This window comes from Marmota marmota, unplaced genomic scaffold, assembly GCF_001458135.2.
Source record: "Marmota marmota marmota unplaced genomic scaffold, marMar, whole genome shotgun sequence".
Classification (NCBI taxonomy): domain Eukaryota; kingdom Metazoa; phylum Chordata; class Mammalia; order Rodentia; family Sciuridae; genus Marmota; species Marmota marmota.
Genome location: NW_025999961.1, coordinates 10,946,620 through 10,954,374, shown reverse-complemented (window position 1 = coordinate 10,954,374; position 7,755 = coordinate 10,946,620). Strand labels below are relative to the sequence as shown.

Here is a 7,755-nt window from a genome sequence, read left to right as displayed (position 1 = left end):
GGTTAAGAAACAGTAGATTGTCTTTCTTGGGTCAAACAGGAACATGGAAAATTTGAGAGGAAAAGTGGGAAAGGAAAATCTGTACCTTCTTAAAGGGAAATATCACAAATTTATTTTAATAGAATAATCCACAAATGAAGTGGAAATCCCTGTCCTGATTATGATTAAACACTGAATATCCCAGGTGTTGTTTTCTTGATCAAAACCACTCCTCTAGAAGATGAGAGAATATATTATCATTAAAAAGTATTTTATTCACCCCAACAACACTGGAATTTCAAATATACCAAATAGTGGTTCCAAATAATAGTTGTCTATGCATTTAGATTCTGCTGTGCCTCCTTACTAATCTATCTTAATTCTGTACCTTTTCCCACCCTGTAAAACCATCTGTTGTGTACTGTCTCTAATTGATAAGATGCCATTAGCAATGTCCTCCATTATCCTCAGTTTTTCTGTGAACATTTCCCTACCACTGCTCTAATTGACATCTGACAGGTCCTTAAGGACACCATCTCCTTGGCAGGCCTCTTGGTAAGGAGCTGTTTATAGACTCTCATATTTCACCTGTATTCAAGAATGGCAAATGCCTCTTTTTGTCCTGACTGAGCTTCCATATAATCCTCACTATTCACTTTTAAAGACTAGCTCTTATATATTCTATACCATATTTATATTTATGTCAATCCTCACTTCACTGTTTCACTTCATGTTTTTGCATTATCAAAATGGCGTCTACCTGGAATATAGCCTCTGGAAACGTAATGATTCTTGGCTCAGTTTTGCATAATCAGGAGCTATGCCATAAACTTTGCTTTAAGGTAGCAAGAGGTATTGGCAGGCCCCACAAGCCCAACCTCCAACATTTCCTCTTCTCCATTAAAATTCTAAGCTAATCTCTGGCTTTGCTTCTCTGGCTTAGAAGAGAAGTAGATACTGGTCATGCAACACTACAGAACCTTCTCCAGTTATGGCTTCCTGGAGCTGATCAAGCTGACCTTGGCATCCATATCACTCCAACAGAGTCCTTTTTCTCATTTGCGTGTGGATATCTACTTCTTGATCCAAAACTTGCTTTATTCAAATAAGTCTCAAGCCACCTTGGGCCTAAACTGCCTCAGAATTTTGCATCCTTATTTTAGGGCTTAGTTTTTAAGATATTTATACTTCCACATGCATAAGAAACTACTTTCTATAATAACTCTCCCTTTAGTCCTGCTATCCATAATCTATCACTTCATAGCTCACATCAATTGCAGATCTTTCATGTAATAAATTTATCTAAAACTATATTTATGTATCTACTTATTAACTGTAAAGCTCATAGGAGATACAGAAACATATGACAAAGGAATTTTACCTAGTTTGAGGAATCAAGGGTTTTAAAAATGACTCATAAACTTAGATAAAAAATACAAGAGAAAATTTAAGTGTTGAAGGGAAAGGATTACATGCAGAGAACTTTGAGTTCAGTGACAGCCTGGTAGTTCAACAACCTATAATAATTCTGTGTTCTGGGAAAGCCAATAGAGAAATTGGTTTGGGATATTTTACATTAAAAAACTATTCAGTATATAGCATAGAATTGTTTCATAAAGCTCTTAAGAAAAAAATTAAGATAATTATCAATGTCGTGTTCAAATAATCTTATTAATAATCATTCCCTCCCCATGTTCTTAATATATAGCTAATTATGTGTACATTCTTGTTTCTCCTAATTTTTGTTGGGAATCATAGGAGGAAGCAATTTTTAATATAAAAACTATCCTTAATAAGAAGTGAACATGATTTATTTAATCACTAGCAGTTTGTCATTTTAAAAGATAACTCTTCATTTTAAAATCAAGCACACAGGAGTCCAGATGAGCTAATGTAAATAAAGAAGAACAACATCAACACACTGGTGAAAACTGGAAGCATGAACTCTTTTGAGTGCATTGTTAATGTCATTTGCTTTAATCATGCCTTTTATGAATTTTACTCAATTTCTGTTTGAAGATGAAAACGTAAGCATAATGTTGTGAAGAAAAATTACAAAGTTTGAAAATTGCCACATTTATAACTCTAGAATAGAAAGACAGAAAATGCATTTAGTGAAGAGAAATTAAACAAAGAAAATTGTCTTTCAAAACATAGGCAAAATTCAAATGCACAAGTGCAAAGAAATAGTCCTGAGTTATCAGAAACAAGATGAATAGAGAGGAAAAAGTTCCATCCAACACATTTTGAAGTGATATTCCTTTTTTTTGTAAGAAATTCTACAAAATTGGCAATTAGCAACTCTTGTTTATTGTGCAACTGCAATTCTATTTCAGTCCTGTTTGGAAGAAAGCCCAAAGCTGAAATTGCATGGTTACAAGACTTTAAAAGAAGAGTAAGATATTTTGATAACCCTGAAAAAGCATATGTTATGCTTCAGATGACTGGGTTAAATGGATTTTTATTTAAAGGGTTTATGGAACAAAAATAAATGTTTCACACATTAACAGCCAAAGGGCAGATGAGGGACACCAACATCTAGAGAAAGAACAGACAGAATTGTATAATGTAAGTTCTATGCCTTGACATTGCTATGGTTGTACTTTCTCAAGTTTCTTACGTGTAAGCTCAATGTTTACAAAATCAGATCATGGCTAAACAAAAAGGACAGAAATGTCTTTTAATTACCTGAACATTTTTATGTAAAGCACAAGCTAAGGATGAATAATGCCTGCTTATATCTGTTTTGTCTTCCAGGATTGATTGTCCAACATTTGCCTACCCTGAATTTTACCAACATCAGAAAATAAGTTAGTTTCAGAAGTATATGTTTTTAATTTTTGACCTAAGGAAAAATATTATGTAGCTTTTACATGTTTAACTAATCATTTTATTCTCACTTCATCTTATTTCATGTTGATTCTTAAAGCATTTATATTTATTTAACAAAACAAACAAGAAAGCAAATAATAGAGTCACAGAACATGTGCAGGATATTTTTCAGATTTTATTTGTATTTGTACTGAATTATGAAATCATCTTGCAACTCAAATAAAAAGATGAATGTTTTACTTATGACAACATTATAAGAAATAGGCTTATTTTGTGTAAGTCTAAAAGCAAGGAAGAAATACTTTTGAAAGGACTACACATGTATATCCTGACTTGATATTTCTTCTATTATATTGAGATTTATTTCACATGTAGAAATATACACTTGTCAATATCTGGACACAGAAGAAACATCCCTACAGTAGTCCACATGGCACTCTTCTTCCTCTCTCTGCCCTATTATTTGTATTCTTACTTCATTTTTTGCAATGTAGAGATTCAACTTCAAATCAGTGGTAATTTGTTCTCTTTGACCAAATTTGAGTGTTGCAAATGTTGTCAAAAGAAAAGAATAAAAAACCACAATAACAATAATAACAATAAAATAACAACATCAGGAGATGGGTGTTGATAATTTCCATGGACTTTTTTAACTACAAAAAAGATCTGAACAAATGTTAAATGTATATAGCTCCATGTATTTTTCCATAATTAACCTATATTATCACGACATCTTAATTAATACATAAAATATCAACATTTAAATCTCCCTGGGAGAACCATGTTAATGATTACTGCATATGGGTATAGCTAATATTCTGACATTTAAGTCTATCAATTTTCTTTTTATTTATTAATGTATATTAATTTTTATACTCCATTTCTGTGCTTGGCTACTTTCAACATTATAGTTTTTGGTGTGTTCATTTTTTAAATTCATCCAGCTATTGTTTGCATCTGCACTCGTGATTTTATAAATGATAGGATTTTTCTATAATCAATGAGTGTTTAAGTATTTTCCACTTAGGAATTATGCTGTTGTAAACATGCATGTGCCTGTGTCTTGGAGAATATCTAAATTCTTTTTTAGTTAGAACACTGACAGATAATAAGGTATGTTTATGTTCAGTTTTTAAGTATACTATGAAATAATTTTCCAAAGCAGTTCCCACAATTTAAACTCCCACCAACCATGTCACAGGTTACAGTGACTTTCTAACTTCACCAATACTCGATGAGGTCAGTCGCGTTCACTTCAGCAATTTCGTTATACACGAATAGCATCTACTTATGTTTTCGATCTATGCATTTTTCTCTTTGAAGAAAATAAAAGGTATTACAGAATGCTTTAGCAGCAATCCCGCTTGCTCACTGGTTTGAGGAATATGCTTCTTGTTCCACAGTTAGCATTCTCATCAGATTGCTGAAGGATTTGAGGATTTGTTTTTCGGACCTTAAGCCCCTCACATTGTGGATCCTTGACCTACTTGGGCACTGTGATGGATATCCCCACCAGACAACCTCTGGTACTAATTGTGACCTACAGGCATTGCTTGCAGATTCTGGCTGCAAGACTGTTCCTTCCAGGATCAGTGGATATCACTGTCCCCTGTGAGAGTGGCAGCTTCAGAGTACACACACTCGTGATGCTGGAACAGTAGGATATGATCTGCTACCACAGCTCAGACTCTGGTTCAAATCCTATCACATAGTGGCTTGAGGATACTCCTTGGCCTGGAGGGTGATGCCAGCACTCTTGCTTCTTTACTATCTACCTGAGATGGATTGGTGGTCACCTTCACAAAAGGCTTATGAGAAGCTACCTGAAGGGGAGGACAAGGAGGAGAATACTGAAGAGAATACAGAATACCGCCTCAAGGAGAAGAGGAAAGACTGGAAACTCAGGGGTGACCATTCCTTCATTCCCTCTCCTATCCAGAGGGAACACCAGATCCTAATCTAGTTCCTAATGTTTTTGTTTGTTTGTTTGTTTGTTTTTTGGTAAATTTCTGTGGAATAGAAGGGACAACAGGAAAGAAAATAAGAAAATAAACTCTAAACAAAGATGTGTCATTCCACTGGTTTTGGTACTGGTGTAGCAGCCAGAAATCTCCCATTTATAAAACTATGTTATCCATTTATTATATTTTTTTATTTTTTGGTGAGTATTGGGGATTGAATTCAGGGGTGTTAGACCGCTGAGCCACATCCCCAGCTCTATCTTGTATTTTATGTAGAGATGGTGTCTCACTGAGCTGCTTAAAACCTCACTGCTGCTGAGACTGGCTTTGAAGTCTCTATCCTCCTGCCTCAGCGTACAGAGCACCTGGGATTACACATGTGAGCCACCAATCTAGGCTATGTGATGTATTCATAATAAAGCAGGACAGCAACATTTCTTCATAATATTCCAGAACCCCCAACTCCTAAAAACCCTTCTCAAACATTACTTTTCTGTTAAATGTTGTGAATTGTTAAAGAGCCTGGACATTATTTTTATAAGAAAAAAATGTAATAGGTCAATGAGTGGAAGATTTTGATGCATATGTCAACAAGCAGAAATGAGTTTGTCTTATACAAGACTAAAATGCAATTTACAAATTACTAAAATTCAGACGGGCATGGTGGTGCATGACTGTAATATCAGGTGCTCCAGAGACCAAGACAGGAGGATCACAGGTTCAAAACCAGCCTCAGCAATGGCGAGGCACTAAGCAACTCAGTGAGACCTTGTCTGTGAATAAAATACAAAACAAGGCTGGGGATGTGGCTCAGTGGTTGAGGGCCCCTGGGTTCTATATCTGGTACAACCCCCAAAACAGCAACAACAACAACAACAACAAAAAAAAACCACAAAAATAAAAACAAATTACTAAGATTCAAATCAGTTAATGAAAGTTTCTGATTTAATGCATCTTTTTATATTATTTCTAAATATAGAACATACTTTTAAAATACGCTATGTACTGTATAGAACTAGAGCTGGCAGGAACAAGAATGTCACTCAGTAGTTCAGCACTTACTTGTCTAACATTTGGGGACCTGGGTTCAATCCACAGGACCAAAAATAGGGGGAGCCGGGAATATATCTGGCATCAATCCTTGCATTAATTCATTATTTCATATTATATCAGTTAGCATTTAGTACATAACGGTTTTTCAGTTTCAAACATTTTTTTTCCCCAAAATAAAGTGTCTTAAAACAACCTCCATTGTTTTTAGCTCACGATTTTGTGGTTTGTCAACTCAGTTGGATTCTGATGATACATTCTGCTGATTTGGGCTGGGTTCAATCATGCATTAGTGCTCAGCTGACCAGCAGTAACAAAACCATCTATCAGCAGGGCATTATCAATTGATGAATGAGGCCTGCCCAGGCTGGATTACCTGATGATAGGAAGACCCCAAATACAGCAACACTATTCCATGGCCAAACTCGGCATCATTATGTGAGGATGTTACCAAATAATTCATAAAGGAGAATGACTCATGCATCATTTTCATCCAAGCATACACATGTTCTCTTATTTGAACATCCTCTTGTGTACTCACTTCCTTTACTTGGACTAAATTGTGTTCCTCTAAGAGGCCATCTAAAAATGCTCCCAAATACTCTCGTAGAGTTCTGAGCAATCAATAACTATGTCTGTCTTAGAGAACATTATATACTATGCTAAATAGTATTAATGTGTAATGCTAAATGTGAAGTATCAGAAATTGATCACATGTAATATATTTTAAACACAAATTATACAGAATATTTTACTACAGAGATAATGTACCTTTACTCCAGCTTAAGGAACAAAATATCACTAATAAAATAGAAGCCCTCATTTTCACTGAACACATTTTTCCCTCAAAGAGATATGGTTATACAGGTTTCATGATTTATTCCCATGCATGTTGCACATTTGTATAGGATATGTGTGTGTGTATACACACACACACACACACACACATATATATATATATATATATATGCACATTAACTTGATATTAATTTCTATATGAAATTATTCCATTAATACTGAGTATATTAACTTTGAAATACTTCATGTATTCTGTGCAGTCTTCTTTTTTCACTGAACTTTATTGTTATTAGATTTTTACTTGTTGATAAGGTAATGCTGATGCATTAATTATCATTGTTATATTCTATTTAGTTTTATGAGTAGACTGGTTTTTGTACCTACTTGTAGATGAATATTATTATGAAAAAGAGTGGTTAAATACTATGTGTGTTTCTATTTTAAAAAATGAAGAGTTTATACTGGTTGAGTTTATTAGAATCTGGTAATTTGCTACTGTTGGTGTGTTAGCCATAATAATTTTGAATTAAACCAATATCCTTGAAACATAGATTATCTAGGAACTCATTGTAAAACCCCAGGTCACAAAGATTTGCTTCTGTGTTTTCTCCATATGTTTTATAAATTTACAATAAGTCTGTGGTCCATTCAATCCATTTTGATAAGACATGAAATAATGTTATAAATTAATATTTTCCCATGTGAAGATCTGTTAGTTTCAGGTAAGAGACTAGAGTTTCTTCAATTAATTGGTTCTGTATTTTGTTAAATCAAGTGTCTTTACTTGGGAAGACTATTTTGGGTTCTCTATTCTGCTTTATTGATTTGTCCTTTCACCAGTGATATACTGTGTTAATTACCATGGCTGTTTTATTTACCACCTAAATGACTTAGTTATTGAATCTTCTTATTGATTAATCTCAGTATTTTGACTTCCTTCTTTCGAATCATTGCTTGGCTTATCATAATTTCATTTTTTCTGAATTAGTTTTTACTCCACTAATTGACACTTTGAGTTGCACCAAATCTAAAAATAAAACTATGGATAATTAAATAATAAAGATAAAATATTGAATGTATACATGAACATAGTAAATCTCTTTGATTATTTAGGTCAACTTAAGTTCTTTCATTA

General features: G+C 33.9%; 1 pseudogene; it reads left to right on the top strand.

The window, feature by feature from the left end:
• The first annotated feature begins 728 nt into the window (after nt 1–728).
• On the top strand, nt 729–4,722 carry LOC107151169 (annotated as a pseudogene).
• The last annotated feature ends 3,033 nt before the right edge of the window (nt 4,723–7,755 follow it).